Here is a 20389-nt window from a genome sequence, read left to right as displayed (position 1 = left end):
CGACAGATGTTGTATGATTGGAGATTCTTGTGACTCTGACCTGAAGGCGTGTCCCCCATAGTGAGCGACCTCACTCATTATCAGAGAACCAGGGTTATGCAAGTAACCTTAGGTTATGGTGTGGAATGTTTATTTCCTTAATATGCCACTGCTCGTCATTTGTCTTGGTCAGACAATTTACAGTAAGCTCTACTGAAACCTTTAAAAATGTGGTATATAACAGAAAAGATTCAAAGGAGTCCTTGCTGTTACACATATGCACTCCAAAACAGCTCTGACCTGAAGTGAATTGATTTGAAATTCTGATAATGGCACAACCTTTATGGAAATCACTGGCTCTTTGGTGAATCACCCTTGGTTACATTGCACAATAACCTTACAGGATATTAGTTCCATGTGTGTCCATGGCGACATGGTGACTTCATTCTATTTCGTAAGAGGAGAGCAAGAGATTCCTCCCAGCCATTACTTAACCCTAGTGGTCTTCCCTGGCTGTATTGTGACTGGTCACCTCTAGATTAGGTCACATACAGAACATTCTATGCTTATGAATTGGGAACATTTATTTTGGGGGTTATTACTAGATAATGTAGAGGTCTAAAATGCAGCAAAGTGATGAACCTTTATAATTAAAGCCAGTGTAGAAAGATACTGCTGTGCTGGCTTTTTTGTTGCTGGCTTTTTTGGTTGTCATAGTATACTACACTAGCATAAATTATGCATTATTAACAATGCACACCACTGGAGTCCTCATGGTACATCTTTTTCATCAATTAGTTGACCAGGATTCATGTAGCAATAAAAAGTTAATTAAATAAACTGTGTTCTACAACTCCCATCTACCGTACAGACCTTGCAGCTTGAGGAAATGCCATCATGGTGAGTCAGAGAAGAGAGAATAAAGAAAAACAAACACACTTAGACATCCACATGCCCGCACACTAGTGATGGGCATTCCGGCTCTTTTCAGTGAGCTGGCTTATTCGGCTCAGCTTACTAAAAAGAGCCGGCTCTTTTGGCTCCCAAAGGGCTCTTTAAAAAAAAAGTTTTGTATTTTTTCAAGTCAAAAGTTTGCTATGATTGGTGTTGACACAATTCTAATCAAATTATTAAATTAAATCATACTCTATTTTAGTCCAAGATGGCGTAGCAGTTTAGATGTCTTTGTCTTCGTCTTGTCCCCTTTATATATCTTTTTTTCCCTTCGTATATATTTTTTTTATATTTTAACCTCTGTTTGTTTCAACATGCTCTCCTGCAACCCGCCTCACCCAATGTGGTATGGATGTGCTATTTTCTATACTTTAGAACCGGAACACCCAAAAAAAGCTAGCCAGATAACTACCTACTAGCTAATAGTCAGTTAGCCACAGCTAGCGATCATCAGCTAACCTTAGCCTGGTTAACTCCTGCTAGTCTGCACAGCGCGTTTCAACCCAGAGCTTACCAGACTGCTCTTTCTCTATCTCCGGTTTCCTACCGCAAGCTCGGAACCTTTTCACCTGGATCATCGCAGCTAGCTAACAGGTAGCTAACTAGCTGTCTAGAGCATATCGGACTGCTAGCTGAAGAGGACCATCAGCCAATTTCTTGGGCTACAATACCTATTTTACCAATTGGCCTGGACCCTTTAACTGCCTACACGGAGCTCTGCCAATCCAACACGACTGGTCTGCCAACGTAACCGTCCGAGGGAGCTACAACAGACTTTCTTCCGTCACAACGTCCCCCCTAAGGCCCTTCTGCTAGCCCCGGCCCACTAGCTGTCTGAATCGCCGTGTCTCCAGCTTGCCTAGCCTCCCACTGGTCCCTATGATCACTCGGCTATGCATGCCTCTCCCTAATGTCAATATGTCTTGTCCATTGCTGTTTTGGTTAGTGATTATTGTCTTATTTCACTGTAGAGACTCCAGCCCTGCTCAATATGCCTTAGCTAGCCTATTTGTTTCATCCCCCACACATGCAGTGACCTCACCTGGTCTAAATGATGTCTCTAGAGACAAAACCTCTCTCATCGTCAAGCAATGCCTAGGTTTACCTCCACTGTATTCACATCTATTCTTCCACGCCCAGAAACCTGTTCCTTTTACTCTCTATTCCGAACGCACTAGACGACCAGTCCTTATAGCCTTTAGCCGTACCCTTATCCTACTCCTCCTCTGGTGATGTATAGGTTAATCCAGGCCCTGCAGCGCCTAGATCAACTCCCATTCCCCAGGCACTCTCATTTGTTGATTCCTGTAACTGTAAAAGCCTTGGTTTCATGCATGTTAACATTAGAAGAATCCTCTCTAAGTTTGTTTTACTCACTACTCTAGCAAACTCTTCCAACCCGGATGTCCTAGCTGTGTCTGAATCCTGGTTTAGGAAGGCCACCAAAAATCCTGAAATTTCAATCCCTAACTATAACACTTTCCGACAAGATAGAACTGCCAAAGGGGGCGGAGTTGCAATCTACTGCAGAGATAGCCTGCGGAGTTCTGTCATACTATCCAGGTCTGTGCCCAAACAATTCGAGCTTCTACTTCTAAAAATCCACCTTTCCAGAAACAAGTCTCTCACCGTTGCCGATTGTTATAGACCACCTTCTGCCCCTAGCTGTGCCCTGGACACCATATGTGAATTGATTGACGCCCATATATCTTTAGAGCGGTCAAACGACCACCCATCATCACTGTCAAATGCTCCCTAAAACACTTCAGCAAGCAGGCCTTTCTAATCGACCTTGCCTGGGTATTCTGGAAGTATATTGACCTCATTCCGTCAGTAGAGGATGCCTGGTTATTCTTTAAAAGTGCTTTCCTCACCATCTTAAATAAGCATGCCACATTCAAAAAATGTAGAACCAGGAACAGACCTGACTGCCATTGACCAGCACAAAAACATCCTGTGGCATACTGCATTAGCATTGAATAGCCCCCTCAATATGCAACTTTTCTGGGAAGTTAGGAACCAATACACAGGCAGTTAGGAGAGCAAAGGCTAGCTTTTTCAAACAGAAACTTGCATACTGTAGCACAAACTCCAAAAAGTTCTGGGACACGGTAAAGTCCATGAAGAATAAGAGCACCTCTTCACAGCTGCCCACTGCACTGAGGCTAGGAAACACTGTCACCAAAGATAAATCCACGATAATTGAGAATTTCAATAAGCATTTTTCTACGACTGGCCATGCTTTCCACCTGGCTACCCCTATCCCGGTCAACAGCCCTGCACCCCCCACAGCAATTTGCCCAAACATCACCCATTTCTCCTTCACCCAAATCCAGATAGCTGATGTTATGAAAGAGTTGCAAAATCTGGATCCCTACAAATCAGCTGGGCTAGACAATCTGGACCCTCTCTTTCAAAAATGATCCCCCGTAATTGTTGCAACCCGTATTACTAGCCTGTTCAACATCTCTTTCGTCTGAGATCCCCAAAGATTGGAAAGCTGCTGTGGTCATCCCCCTCTTCAAAGGGGGAGACACTCTAGACCCAAACTGTTACAAACCTATATTTATCCTACCCTGTCTCTAAGGTCTTCGAAAGCCAAGTTAACAAACAGATCACCGACCATTTCGTATCCCAGCGTACCTTCTGCGCTATGCAATCTGTTTTCCGAGCTGGTCATGGGTGCACCTCAGCCACGCTCAAGGTCCTAAACGATATCATAACCGCAATAGATAAAAGACAATACTGTGCAGACGTATTCATTGACCTGGCCAAGGCTTTCGACTCTGTCAATCACCACATGCTTATCGGCAGACTCAACAGCCTTGGTTTCTCAAACGACTGCCTCGCCTGGTTCACCAGACAGAGTTCAGTATGTCAAATCGGAGGGACTGTTGTCCGGACCTCTGGCAGTCTCTATGGGGGTGCCACAGAGTTCAATTCCCGGGCCGACTCTCTTCTCTGTATACATCAATGATGTCGCTCTTGCTAGGGGTGATTCTCTGATCCACCTCTACGCAGACAACACCATTCTGTATACTTCTGACCCTTCTTTGGACACTGTGTTAACTAACCTCCAGACAAGCTTCAATGCCATACAACTCTCCTTCCGTGGCCTCCAACTGCTCTTAAATGCAAGTAAAACTAAATGCATGCTCTTGAACCGATCGCGGCCCGCACCCGCCTGCCCATCCAGCATCGCTACTCTGGACGGTTCTGACTTATATGTGGACAATTACAAATACCTAGGTGTCTGGTTAGACTATAAACTCTCCTTCTAGACTCACATTAAGCATCTCCAATCCAAAATGAAATCTAAAATCTGCTTCCTATTTCGCAACAAAGCATCCTTCACTCATGCTGCCAAACACCTTCGTAAACCTGACTATGATACCCATCCTTGACTTCGATGCAATTTATAAAATAGCCTCCAACACTCTACTCAACAAATTGGATGCAGTCTATCACAGTGCCATCCGTTTTGTCACCAAAGCCCCATATACTCCCCACCACTGCGACCCGTGTGCTCTCGTTGGCTGGCCCTCACTTCATATTCGTCGCCAAACCCACTGGCTCCAGGTCATCTACAAGTCTTTGCTAGGTAAAGCCCCGCCTTATCTCAGCTCACTGGTCACCATAGCAGCACCCACCCCTGGCAAGCGCTCCAGCAGGTATATTTCACTGGTCACCCCCAAAACCAATTCCTCATTTTCCGCATTTCCTTCCAGTTCTCTGCTGCCAATGACTGGAACGAACTGCAAAAATCGCTGAAGCTGGAGACTTTTATCTCCCTCACTAACTTCAAGCACCAGCTGTCAGAGCAACTCATAGATCATTGCACCTGTACATAGCCCATCTGTAAATAGCCCATCCAACTACCCCATCCCCATACTGTATTTATTTATTTATTTTGCTTCTTTGCACCCCAGTATCTCTACTTGCACATTCATCCTCTGCACATCTATCACTCCAGTGTTTAATTGCTTTATCGTAATTCCTGCATAACTTCATTAGGATGAACACGTGGACCAGGAGGGGATCTGCAGCTCGCCGCTGTGTGCCAGAGGGAAAGTCTGCTGCTCTGCAGGATGTTTCAAGGATGGGATCCAACAAATGCACGTCCTCCTAAGAGAGGAAATCCGTGTGCGGGAGATTTTCACCTCCTACTTCTTCGAAGAGGGTTCTGTTCCCTGGCAACACCATAGACTACACTATGCACAACCAAAGGCTCTTTTAAGAGCCTTTCACATTGCAATAAGATTATTCTTCCATTTACTTAGCTATGTCAACTGCAGTTATTCAATTTCCAGTTTCTCTCCCTTTGGTTTCTACTTCTCAGGTGAGGTTGCTATTTAGGTAAGGGATGTCTGTACAAAAACAAAACAGGCTCTTTTAAGTAGAGGTCGACTGATTATGATTTTTCAACAACGATACCGATTATTGGAGGACCAAAAAAGCTGCAACCGATTAATTGGCCGATTTATATATATATTTGTAATAATGACAATTACAACAATACTGAATGAACACTTTTATTTGAACTTAATATAATACATAAATAAAATCTATTTAGTCTCAAATAAATAATGAAACATGTTCAATTTGGTTTAAATAATGCAAAAGGTGTTGGGAGAATTGTTGGAGAAGAAAGTAAAAGTGCAATATGTGCCATGTAAAAAAAGCTAACGTTTAAGTTCCTTGCTCAGAACATGAGAACATATGAAAGCTGGTGGTTCAATATTCCCAGTTAAGAGGTTTTAGGTTGTAGTTATTGTAGGAATTATGACGCGTATTTCATATACCTTTGACTATTGGATGTTCTTATAGGCACTTTAGTATTGCCAGCCTAATCTCGGGAGTTGATATGCTTGAAGTCATAAACAGTGCTGTGCCTCAAGCATTGCTAAGAGCTGCTGGCAAACACAGTAAAGTGCTGTTTGAATGAATGCTTAGGAGCCTGCTGCTGCCTACCACAGCTCAGTCAGACGGCTCTATCAAATCATAGACTTAATTATAATATAATAAACACAGAAATATGAGCCTTTGGTCATTAATTTGGTCAAATCTGGAAACTATCATTTCGAAAACAAAACGTTTATTATTTCATTGAAATACGGAACTGTTCCGTATTTTATCGAACGGGTGGCAACCTTAAGTCTAAATATTGCTGTTACATTGCACAACCTTCAATGTTATGTCATAATTATATAAAATTCTGGCAAATTAGTTCACAATGAGCCCTAGTTAATTTAAATTTCCCTAGTTAATATTGCCTGCTAACATGAATTTCTTTTAACTAAATATGCAGGTTAAAAAAATATACTTCTGTGTATTGATTTTAAGAAAGGCATTGATGTTATGGTTAGGTACATTTGTGCTTTTTTTGTGAATGCGCTTTTGTTAAATCATCACCCGTTTGCGAAGTTGAAGTAGGCTTGATTCGATGATAAATTAACAGGCACCGCATTGATTATATGCAATGCAGGACAAGCTAGTTAACCTAGTAATATCGTCAACCATGTGTAGTTAACTAGTGATTGTGAAGATTGATTGTTTTTTATAAGTTTAATGCTAGCTAGCAACTTACCTTGGCTCCTTGCTGCACTCGCGTAACAGGTGGTCAGCCTGCCGCGCAGTTTCCTCGTGGATTACAATGTAATCGGCGTCCACAAAGGCCGATAACCGATTGTTATGAAAACTTGAAATCGGCCATAATTATGCCAATTAATCGGTCGACCTCTACTTTTAAGAGTCACCCATATTGTAAAACTGTAGAACAATTAGACACCCTATAACCCACACACTCATGTATCAATCTGATTGATGGATTATGTTGTGCAGTAAGGAGGTTCAAGTGTTTTAACTTCTGTCTCCTTCCATCTTCAACGAATAGGCAAAGAGGGCCAACCATCAAGAATAGTAAGACACTTCATTATTTCTATAACTATGCTATATCGTTTGTCCTCGTGTGGCCATTCATGTTTTTAGGCATTAAGTACCCTGCAGCCACTTAGTGTGCTCTGCACACCAGGTGAGGCCACGCACAGATTCCTGTTGAACACTGTCTCCTTAACTACCATATTTTCTCAATAAAGGTCTCTCTCCTTCACTTCATCCCTCTCTCCTCTTCTCCCTAAATCCTCTAGGTTATATAATCTGTGTCGGTGAACCCCTCCCACATCTGAACTGGCTACATAGAGGACACTTTTTCAGGTCAACAGGAAATAATATTAATAAAGAGATGCTTTACATTGAAATACAGATAGAGATGCACTAGTCCCAGAGTCAATAATTGAAGGTCAGTTTCACACTTCACCTGATTATTATGATGACTAACAATGTTAGAATAAGACATTAACATGCAGATATGTTTTGATGTGAGAGAGGATGCCATCCCCCAGTAACATCATCGCCACCTCACCGCTCTTAAGATAACCTTCAGGCTGACTAGAGACACTATTATGTAATTGTGATGAACTGAAAGAATATTTGGGTAGCACTGTAATTCATGAATCATTTGCTGTCTTCCCTGCTCCTATGTTCTTACCTCTTTCCCTTTGTCTTTTCCACCTCTCTCGCCACCTCTTTCTTCCTCTGTTTTTATAATGCACAACAGATGTGCATTGAAGTACAGATTTAACTTGTTTTTATAATATTACAATTATATTTATAATGCATGTATTTATAACACTTGGATAATTCACTTCTTTCAATACAGCGTTTCATTCTCTACTGTTGAAATTAAGTCTCATTTGATGAAATACTACACCTATCCTGTGTTTATCACATCAATGCAGATGAAGGGCATTAGATATTGAGATTAACCGGTTTTAGGCTATTTACATGATGCATAGGAAGTGTAGTGTACTGTTTAAAAAAATTATATTTCTGTATATATGAATTACAAATCAGCCTAGTTAAATCCTTTTTCTAGTCTATTAGTTACAATGTATAACCATTGATGTCCCAGGACCAAGATTGGTAAACACTGTTGAAGTGTATAATTGTAATACATGCATGCAGACACAGCATCATTCAAAGACTGGAATTTGATACTCCTGGTATTGGATATGACTGAAATAATCTCAGACACTCATACCTGAACTGCACCTTTATTTGCCAAGGTAGAATACATGATCAGTGAATATATTAAAATGTACAGGTTACAATGTGGGGATGGATCTCATGCATGATAATAACTACATGTACAGTGCCTTGCGAAAGTATTCGGCCCCCTTGAACTTTGCGACCTTTTGCCACATTTCAGGCTTCAAACATAAAGATATAAAACTGTATTTTTTTGTGAAGAATCAACAACAAGTGGGACACAATCATGAAGTGGAACGACATTTATTGGATATTTCAAACTTTTTTAACAAATCAAAAACTGAAAAATTGGGCGTGCAAAATTATTCAGCCCCCTTAAGTTAATACTTTGTAGCGCCACCTTTTGCTGCGATTACAGCTGTAAGTCGCTTGGGGTATGTCTCTATCAGTTTTGCACATCGAGAGACTGACATTTTTTCCCATTCCTCCTTGCAAAACAGCTCGAGCTCAGTGAGGTTGGATGGAGAGCATTTGTGAACAGATTCAGGTCTGGACTTTGACTTGGCCATTCTAACACCTGGATATGTTTATTTTTGAACCATTCCATTGTAGATTTTGCTTTATGTTTTGGATCATTGTCTTGTTGGAAGACAAATCTCCGTCCCAGTCTCAGGTCTTTTGCAGACTCCATCAGGTTTTCTTCCAGAATGGTCCTGTATTTGGCTCCATCCATCTTCCCATCAATTTTAACCATCTTCCCTGTCCCTGCTGAAGAAAAGCAGGCCAGTGTTCAATTTTGGTTTCATCTGACCAGAGCACCTTCTTCCACATGTTTGGTGTGTCTCCCAGGTGGCTTGTGGCAAACTTTAAACGACACTTTTTATGGATATCTTTAAGAAATGGCTTTCTTCTTGCCACTCTTCCATAAAGGCCAGATTTGTGCAATATACAACTGATGTCCATGGATAGAGTCTCCCACCTCAGCTGTAGATCTCTGCAGTTCATCCAGAGTGATCATGGGCCTCTTGGCTGCATCTCTGATCAGTCTTCTCCTTGTATGAGCTGAAAGTTTAGAGGGACGGCCAGGTCTTGGTAGATTTGCAGTGGTCTGATACTCCTTCCATTTCAATATTATCGCTTGCACAGTGCTCCTTGGGATGTTTAAAGCTTGGGAAATCTTTTTGGATCCAAATCCGGCTTTAAACTTCTTCACAACAGTCTCTCGGACCTGCCTGGTGTGTTCCTTGTTCTTCATGATGCTCTCTGCGCTTTTAACGGACCTCTGAGACTATCACAGTGCAGGTGCATTTATACGGAGACTTGATTACACACAGGTGGATTGTATTTATCATCATTAGTCATTTAGGTCAACATTGGATCATTCAGAGATCCTCACTGAACTTCTGGAGAGTTTGCTGCACTGAAAGTAAATGGGCTGAATAATTTTGCACGCCCAATTTTTCAGTTTTTGATTTGTTAAAAAAGTTTGAAATATCCAATAAATGTCGTTCCACTTCATGATTGTGTCCCACTTGTTGTTGATTCTTCACAAAAAAATACAGTTTTATATCTTTATGTTTGAAGCCTGAAATGTGGCAAAAGGTCGCAAAGTTCAAGGGGGCCGAATACTTTCGCAAGGCACTGTATATACGACTTGCATCCTTGGCACAAAGTTCTATTATACTCAATCCATAGGCTTCATTAAATGTCATTCAGACTGTTTTCAAGTTGATACAACTGGCTACGATTTTTTATTTTATTTTATTTTAATTTCACCTTTATTTAACCAGGTAGGCTAGTTGAGAACAAGTTCTCATTTGCAACTGCAACCTGGCCAAGATAAAGCATAGCAGTGTGAACAGACAACAACACAGAGTTACACATGGAGTAAACAATTAACAAGTCAATAACACAGTAGAAAAAAAAGAGAGTCTATATACATTGTGTGCAAAAGGCATGAGGAGGTAGGCGAATAATTACAATTTTGCAGATTAACATTGGAGTGATAAATGATCAGATGGTCATGTACAGGTTGAGATATTGGTGTGCAAAAGAGCAGAAAAGTAAATAAATAAAAACAGTATGGGGATGAGGTAGGTAAAAATGGGTGGGCTATTTACCGATAGACTATGTACAGCTGCAGCAATCGGTTAGCTGCTCAGATAGCAGATGTTTGAAGTTGGTGAGGGAGATAAAAGTCTCCAACTTCAGTGATTTTTGCAATTCGTTCCAGTCACAGGCAGCAGAGAACTGGAACAAAAGGCGGCCAAATGAGGTGTTGGCTTTAGGAATGATCAGTGAGATACACCTGCTGGAGCGTGTGCTACGGGTGGGTGTTGCCATAGTGACCAGTGAACTGAGATAAGGCGGAGCTTTACCTAGCATGGACTTGTAGATGACCTGGAGCCAGTGGGTCTGGCGACGAATATGTAGCGAGGGCCAGCCGACTAGAGCATACAGGTCGCAGTGGTGGGTGGTATAAGGTGCTTTAGTGACAAAACGGATGGCACTGTGATAAACTGCATCCAGTTTGCTGAGTAGAGTGTTGGAAGCTATTTTGTAGATGACATCGCCGAAGTCGAAGATCGGTAGGATAGTCAGTTTTACTAGGGAAGGCACGATAGCTGAGGTTCATAGCTAGGTTCTGAACTAATATGTATAGCAAACATTTGGGTCCATACACAGATCGGCTAGATAGCTAGCTACACATCCATAGGCATACAGGTACAGTTGAAGTCGGAAGTTTACATACACCTTAGCCAAATACATTTAAACTCAGTTTTTCACAATTCCTGACATTTAATCCTAGTGCCCGTCTTAGGTCATTCAGGATCACCACTTCATTTTAAGTATGTGAAATGTCAGAATAATAGTAGAGAGAATGATTTATTTCAGCATTTATTTCTTTCATCACATTCCCAGTTGGTCAGAAGTTTACATACACTCAATTAGTATTTGGTAGCATTGCCTTTAAATTGTTCAACTTGGGTCAAACGTTTCAGGTAGCCTTCCACAAGCTTCCCATAATAAGTTGGGTGAATTTTGGCCCATTCCTCCTGACAGAGCTGAAGTAGCTGAGTCAGGTTTGTAAGCCTCGTTGCTCGCACACGCTTTTTCAGTTCTGCACACACATTTTCTATAGGATTGAGGTCAGGGCTTTGTGATGGCCACTCCAATACCTTGACTTTGTTGTCCTTAAACCATTTTGCCACAACTTCCTGACTGATGTCTTGAGATGTTGCTTCAATATATCCACATAATTTTCCTGTCTCATGATGCCATCTATTTTGTGAAGTGCACCAGTCCCTCCTGCAGCAAAGCACCCCCCACAACATGATGCTGCCACCCCCGTGCTTCACGGTTGGGATGGTGTTCTTCGGCTTGCAAACTCCAAGCTGTTTAAAGGTACAGTCAACTTAGTGTATGTACACTTCTGACCCACTGGAATTGTGATACAGTGAATTATAATTGAAATAAACTGTTAACAATTGTTGGAAAAATGACTTGTGTCATGCACAAAGTAGATGTCCTAATCATCTTGCCAAAACTATAGTTTGTTAACAAGAATTTTGTGGAGTGGTTGAAAAACTACTTTTAATGACTCCAAACTAAGTGTATGTAAACTTCCGACTTCAACTGTATAAGTAACAAATAAAAATCTTTCCAGTATAATTTATTCATATGGGCAAATAGATTCCATGGTAACAGAGTGATGCTGAGACTCAGATTTTTCACTTTAAAAATGTATGTCAAACAAAAACCAATGATTAAAAAGTTAAACAAACCATACAACTGCTATGCACAAGGACTACTTTAAAGGTCCAATGCAGACATTTTTATCTCAATATCAAATAATTTCTGGATAACAATGAAGTACCTTACTGTGAATTTAAAAAATAAAAAAAATTGTAAAAAAGACACATTTCTCAAGTAAGAATTTTGCTAGGGATGTCTGGGAGTGGTCTGAGTCTGGAGGGGAAATCTCAAAACTATAATTTATTGGCAGAGAGGTTTGGAACTATTTCTTATTGGTCTATTAACTAATTTACTACCTAGTGATGTCACCAGGAAGGCCAAAACTCCATCCCACCATAACAGGCTGGAATTTCGGGCAATCTTTTCAAACAGCTCGTACACTAAAAGGGCATTATCATAATTTCAACAATTTCAAAGTATTATTCTAATCTTATAGTGTGGAACTATATATAAAACACAGGAAAATCATGTTTCACAATTTCCACAGAAGATTAAACAGAAACACATTTGCTTGACAAACAGTGCAGATGCAAAGTTTGGTAACAGAATGACGGCACAAAATGAATAGTCATTCTGTTACCAAACATTGCATCTGCACTGTTTGTCAAGTAAATGTGTTTTTGTAAAAAAAAATCTGTGGAAATGAAGTAGTAGTATGCATAAAGACAATATATCCACAGGAAAGTATAAATAAATCAACTTTTCAAAGTACTCATAGTGCATTCAGATTTTTTAATATATTTTTTTAAAGGCAAGCCAGTTAAGAACAAATTCTTATTTACAATGACGACTAGGAACAGTGGGTGCCTTGTTCAACATATTTTTACCTTGTCAGCTCAGGGATTTGATCTAGCAACCTTCAGGTTACTACTCCAACGCCCCAACCACTAGGCTACCTGCCGCACCAAATGACCTAAATCACGTGAACAATATGAAAATGCATGCATACTTGCTGAGCTTGTACACGTGTTGACATGGTTCTGCACATGCTTAAGGTGATAACAATGTAAATGTACTACGAGAGCATTGAAAAGTTAATTAGATTAAACTTTCCTGTGGGTACATTGTCTCACATTACTACCTGCAAAAGGATAAACTGCACAGACAACCGGTGAAATAAGTTAAACTATAATTTGAATGTGAGAGGAAGTGATTGTGAGAGGAAATGTTCCAAACAAATAAATCTATGGCATTAACCTCAGACTGAACCATTTCAATCTGATTGTCAGGCACCCCATATGCATAACCCCAGGCATTATTAATTTGTGCTAGCTAGATAGATGGATAACCCGGGCTAGAAAGCAACTAGCTAGCTTTATTTATTTTCTGGTGATGATTTTGTAGGTGCTCAAATACTGTGCCCATGCTGAGGTACAGTAGCTAACACTATTGCATGTAACTACTTATGCAAGTACATAAGCTATTATTGAATAAATTGAATTCACAATCTGGGTTAGCAATGCAAACTATGCTATTTAACTAGCTAAAACATTTCATTCCCAGTCTTCCAGTTTGCTAAATAGCTAGTTAGCTACAGTAGTATCTATGTCGCAACCCTTACGCTTCGATCACACTGACAGTGTTTATTGCATTTTGGTCCACCAGAATGACATTCATTTCCCATGTAACGCTGTGTTCAATTTATTGCATTGCAGAGGCAGTTGCAGTGCATTCGGTGTGGTGCATACTTTGGATTCATCGAACGTATGCATCAAACTGTTTGCGTTAAAGGTCGATCACACCGACAGAATCCTTGCGCCAAGTAGTACGCACCATCATCTGGATATGTATGCATCAAAAGTTCAACATTCACCTTCTTCTAACGTTACCATTTATGTCAAGCCGCATACGTTTGCCTATCCGTATCAAGTTACCCTCTGATATCTGGAACAGGACCTGTCGATTGTTTATTATAGTTATCCATTTTTGGCTTAACTAAATTCCACAAGCAATACTTTTGAATAAAATATTACAATGTCAATGACTCTTGCAGTGTGGCGATGTAAACATACGGGACTTCCGGGTTAAAACAAAAATTAATGCGTGATTTCTTGAGTTATCCTAGAGTAATTCTGACTATTTTGAGTAAGTGGCTACTGCATCTCAAAATGGACAAACTGTACTATTGACGTGTTATTCTCGTTCTTCTTCTTTTTCCGCTGAGGTTTATTGGCAGACTCATAAGGTGTACTGCCGCCACCTACTGTACAGGTTTTTTATTTTTATGAAGAAATCATAGCAATTACCAAAAATAAAATACAAAAAATAAACACAAACTAAATTCAACCTACTACCCTGAATTTCAAACAAAAACTACTATTCAGATCCCTACACAGGCTCAGGAAACTGGGAGGGAGAACCCCTGTAACATTTTGGCTGTAAAGTCCTGGAGATCCAAAAATCTATTTGCCGGCTTCACAATGATGTCTAGCTTCTTTGATTTTTGATTAGTTTGAGTAGTTAAATGTATCACCTGTGCTATAGTCGCAACAAAGTCCACCTTCTTCACTATTAGTCAGGATCCCTCTCCTGCATGGCATTCATTGCAGACTGTTGGACATCCACTACTATCTCCTCTCTACTCACTCCTTCAGGTATTTTCACTGCCTCCTTATAGGAGACATGCTGGATCGCCCTGATCCTAGGTACAGCGACCTCCTTCATCCGTACAGGGCACTCCGGGAACTCGGGAATGTGATTCCCATCACAGTTACAACAACATGCTTCATCTGACTCTTCAACTACTACATATTTATTCATTCAACAAACACTTGCCACATGTCCAAACCTTTTACAATTATAACACTGCAACGGCATCTGTACATACGGTCTCACCGCATATCTCACATATCCAAGTTTTACATAAGTTGGGAGAATCACTTCACCCAAAAACTTTTAAAAGCGATATGCTTTGCTCCTTCCTTCCGTCTATCATTCGATTCAATTAACATGCATCTACCACTCCTGGAATGTTCTCCCTAAACCACACAGCCTCTATGTCCAACAAAACACCAGAGATGACACCTTTAACCGGTGCCCTACTCTGAAAATCATAACTTTCTAAATCATACGTCGACATCTTGTTGAGCCACAGAGCTTTCGCCTTTTGTGCTTTTGACACACGAAATCAGCATCATACCGCTCCTGGTCACTCAAACCGATTCCACTTTACCCAATTCGTATTTGATTTGTTTGTCTTGTTTTTCAAGAGAATGTAATTTAAGGGAGTATGTGAGTACACTCATTTGGTTCGGCTTTGCCCGAGTTCCGCTAGGTGCCAGCCGAACTGAAGCATGCTGACGCCTTTAGACTGTTGGCAACATGTACACTAATATTTAGTCTCCAAATGTTTATTGAAAATATAAATACATTTTCACAATGAGCACTTGTCTCTCAAATACTGTACATTGTTACAGTTGTTGTTCAGGTTTATACCTGTTGCCGCCAGCAGCATGCGTGGTAGGAGCGTGAGCACAGCGGTTTGTGTCTCAAGATGCCTGTGACAACTTTAACAGTTTCCTCTTGTCTCTCTTTAATGTATTCTGTTTAACAGGTACAGTATGTAGTGTACCAATCACATTATCTATAGGAAATGTTATAGTCGAAATTGTTATCCGAGTGATACTTACCTTTTTATGTGGAAATTAAAAAGTTTAAATGTATAAATTGATCGAGTGAAAATGACCCTTACAAAAAATTATTGCAGTTTTGAAACTACAGTAAAAGTGCAGCAACTGCAGTCGACTGTGGTATTTTGGACGCAGTAATTGCAGAATAACTGCACTCTAACTGTAGTTGAATTGCATAATTACTGCAGTAAAATAATAATAATTGGAATGCAGTATTTGCCACATACTGCATTTGTACTGGACTCAGACTGCAATCTTTTTCAAAGCGATCTCAGAGATGAATGGGTTAAGCTAGGCTAGTTAATAGAATAATACTAGACAAAATGGCGCCTGCTAATATTCGGGTTTGAACATTTGGTTTATATCTCCTCTAATATAATATTGTGGTTTCTTTTCTACTTCATTTATACCTTTGTTCATTTTTATTAAAACAGTGCATGTTTATTAAGTTTTATCTGAGGTTATGATAAATACTGCAATGGTATATTTTGAAATTCAAGTCAATGTATTAGTAGGACTATTTTAAATACAGAGGCTGTATTATATTTCTGCACTTACAGTACTTTATAAGGTCTCATGAGTTTCTAAAGGGAAAACAAGTTGAATGTATTTCATTGTGATTTCTCATGTGAATTTGTTTTAGAATATTGGAAAAGTAATTTGTACACATGACCTTTTTGAACTTTTAACTAGTTAAGAAAACATGATTGAGTGCTTTATCAAACGAAAAGTGAATCAACACTAGATGAATACGCCTGTTACAACTTTAGCAGTTTCCTCCTGTCTCCTTTTATTTCTTCTGTTTAACAGAAACATAACATTATCTGCATTTTAGTCCCCACCACATGGGACCTGTGACATCAACATAGACATGACATCAGTCAAAACACCTCAAAACAAGACATGGTTTCAATAACAAGATACAACAAGCTGAAACGAGCCACCTACGATTCCCCACATGGCGGCTTCTTGGCATTGTTGATAGCCATCTGACCTTTCAGAATCATAACAACACATGCCTTCCGGCCACATTGCACACACATTATTTTTGTGACGTTGTCAGCCAACCAGTCTATAGAAACCAAGAGTTGACCAAGTCAATGTAGCCTGGGTACCAGTCAGCCTGATTAGCAATTCCACTCCTTGTCATGTTTGTCATGACAATTTCATCAGGAGTTCAATTAAGAGAACAGAAATAGACTGGCACACAGGTTGAAATCAATAGTGTTGACATGGCATATTTTTTTTATTTGTACAGTGCCAATCAGTGTTCTTTTAACCATGTCTATGTTTCTAAAATAGGATCATTTAATTCACCAACATTGTTGTCCTATCAAATACTGATAACTTTGTTTCTGACTATCTCTAGCCTACAGATGCACTCACATGATGACCTGATGCTTGAAAAGTCACAGTAATAATGTACAGTAGTAACAAACATGGTGCCTCTGGATTTAGAAACTCTCTGGTAAAGGTCTTCACGGGTCCATCTGAATCTGATATACTGAGCGGGTCCGGGTCCAAAAGTCTAACTTGTCCTTCAGGTCCTGGTTGGGTACTGTTTGATTGCCATCAAAGCTCATCACGGAGCTCATCACTAAGCTAAGGACCCTGGGACTAATCACCTCCCTCTGCAACTGGATCTTGGACTTCCTGACGGGCCACCCCCAGGTGGTAAGGGTAGGCAACAACACGTCTGCCACACTGATCCTCAACACTGGGGCCCCTTAGGGGTGTGCACTTAGTGCCCTCCTGTACTCCCTGTTCACCCATGACTGCGTGGCCAAACATGACTCCAACATCATCATTAAGTTTGCTGACAACAATAGTGGTAGGCCTGATCACCGACAACGATGAGACAGCCTATAGGGAGGAGGTCAGAGAACTGGCAGTGTGGTGCCTAGACAACAACCTCTCCCTCAATGTGAGCAAGACAAAGGAGCTAATCGTGGACTACAGGAAAAGGCGGCTGAACAGGCCCCCATTATCATCAACCGGGCTGTAATGGAGCGGATCGAGAGTTTCAAGTTCATTGGTGTCCACATCACCAATTAACTATCATGGTCCAAACACACCAAGACAGTCGTGAAGAGAGCACGACAAAACTTTTCCCCCCGCATGGGTCCCCAGATCCTCAAAAAGTTATACAGCTGCACCATCGAGAGCATCCTGACCGGTTGCATCACCGCCTGGTATGGCAACTGCTAAGCATCTGATAGTAAGGCGCTACAGAGGGTAGTGCATATGGCCCAGTACATCACTGGGGCCAAGCTTCCTGCAATCCAGGACCTATATAATAGGGGGTGGCCGAGGAAAGCCCATAAAATTGTCAGAGACTCCAGTCACCTAAGTCATAGACTGTTTTCTCTGCTACCGCACGGCAAAAGGCTCCTTTACAGCGTCTACCCCCAAGCCATTAGACTGCTGAATGGCCACCGGACTATTACATTGACCCCCCCCCATTTGTTTTGTACATTGCTGCTACTCGCTGTTTATTATCTATGCATAGTCACTTCATCGATACCTACATGTATAAATTACCTCAACTAACCTGTACCCCTGCACACTGACTCGGTATCGGTACCCCATGTATATAGCCTCGTTATTGTTGTGTTATTGTGTTATTTTTTTATGATGTTTTACTTAATTTATTTGGTAAATATTTTCTTAAATCTTCTTGAACTGCACTGTTGGTTAAGGGCTTGTAAGTAAGCATTTCACGGTAAGGTCTACACTTGTATTCGGTGCATGTGACAAATGGAGTTTTATTTGATTTTAGATAAGTTCAAATAAAAAATTACAGGTCAGAACTTTTAGCTGGGACTGATGAGAGACAATATCACTGATGAGGTCAACTGTTTCAATCTCATTACCTGTATGATGCAGCAGTGTCTTGCTTTAAACTCTTTTGGCACTTGTTTTGCTTCATATACAGTTGAAGTCGGAGGTTTACATACACCTTAGCCAAGTACATTTAAACTCAGTTCTTCACAATTCTTGACATTTAATCCTTAGAAAAAATTCTCTGTATTAGGTCAGTTAGGATCACCACTATATTTTAAGAATGTGAAATGTCAGAATAAGAGTAGAGAGAATGATTTATTTCAGCTTTTATTTCTTTCATCACATTCCCAGTGGGTCAGAAGTTTACATACACTCAATTAGTATTTGGTAGCATTGCTTTTAAATTGTTTAACTTCGGTCAAACGTTTCAGGTAGCCTTCCACAAGCTTCCCACAATAAGTTGGGGGAATTTTGGCCCATTCCTCCTGAAAGAGCTGGTGTAACTGAGTCAGGTTTGTAGGCCTCCTTGCTCGCACATGCATCTTCAGTTCTGCCCACAAATTTTCTATGGGATTGCGGTCAGGGTTTTGTGATGGCCACTCCAATACTTTGACTTTCTTGTCCTTAAGCCATTTTTCCACAACTTTGGAAGTATGCTTGGTGTCTGCTTGGGGTCATGATGCCATCTATTTTGTGAAGGGCACCAGTCCCCCCTGCAACAAAGCACCCCCACAACATGATGCTGCTACCCCCATGCTTCATGGTTGGGATGGTGTTCTTTGGCTTGCAAGCCACGCCCCTTTTCCTCCATACATAACGATGGTAATTATGGCCAAACAGTTCTATTTTTGTTTCATCAGACCAGAGGATATTTTTCCAAAAAGTACGATCTTTGTCCCCATGTGCAGTTGCAAACCGTAGTCTGGATTTTTTTATGGCGGTTTTGGAGCAGTGGTTTCTTCCTTGATGACCGGCCTTTCAGGTTATGTCAAGATAGGACTCGCTTTACTGTGGATATAGATACTTTTGTACCTGTTTCCTCCAGCATCTTCACAAGGTCATTTGCTGTTGTTCTAGGGTTGATTTGCACTTTTTGCACCAAAGTACGTTCATCTCTAGGAGACAGAACGTGTCTCCTTCCTGAGCGGTATGATGGCTGCGTTGTCCCATGGTGTTTATACTTGCGTACTATTGTTTGTACAGATGAACGTGGTACCGTTAGGCGTTTTGAACTTGCTCCCAAGGATGAACCAGACTTGTGGTCTACAATTATTTTTCTGAGGTCTTGGCTGATTTCTTTTGATTTTCCCATGATGTCAAGCAAAGAGACACTGAGTTTGAAGGTAGGCCTTGAAATACATCCACAGGTACACCTCCAATTGACTCAAATTATGTTAATTAGCCTGTCAGAAGCTTCTGAAGCCATGACATCATTCTCTGGAATTTTCCAAGCTGTTTAAAGGCACAGTCAACTTAGTTTATGTAAACTTCTGACCCACTGGAACAGTGAATAAGTGAAATTATCTGTCTGTAAACCCCCCCCAAAAAAGACTTGTGTCATGCACAAAGTAGATGTCCAAACCGACTTGCCAAAACTACAGTTTGTTAACAATAAATTTGTGGAGTGGTTGAAAAACGAATTTTAATGACTCCAAACTAATTTATGTAAACTTCCGACTTCAACTGTATATGCTCTATGAAGTCATCTCTGTACAACTTATAAAGGACAACTTCTTTAAATATCTAATGTAGCAGAATTTTACAATACAAACTTCTCTGTAGGCTAAAAAATATGACACAAAGCATGATGTACTGGTTACGCAAAAAAAAAACTGTTGAACACTTTGAACAAATTTGATCAAAAACATGTTATAACCTATGAAAGCATGACATCTTGTGCCCTTTCATATTATTTTAAAGGAAGAAGTGAACAGTAATTAGCTATTCTCCTTCACCCTTGCCTGTTTGCTGTTTGACCCTATGTGTGATGGTTTCAGTGGCCATTTTAGCATGTCAATCATGATGGGGGAAAAATAAATAAAGTGGGATGCATTCCAGAAAAGCCACAAAACAACACTAAACAATACATGAATTGCACTATAACGATGACAAACGGTACCCACAAACTGTTAGGGCCTACATAAAGGTTTCCTAACAGCAGTCCCAGCATCTTTCCACTGCTACACCTGGCTATCAGTGGAGCCTTGTCTGGCAGTGAAACAGTTCAGCCTCATTTACTG

The sequence above is a fragment of the Oncorhynchus tshawytscha genome, linkage group LG30 (genome assembly GCF_018296145.1).
Source record: "Oncorhynchus tshawytscha isolate Ot180627B linkage group LG30, Otsh_v2.0, whole genome shotgun sequence".
Lineage (NCBI taxonomy): Eukaryota > Metazoa > Chordata > Actinopteri > Salmoniformes > Salmonidae > Oncorhynchus > Oncorhynchus tshawytscha.
Note: the sequence above shows the minus strand (reverse complement) of the source record.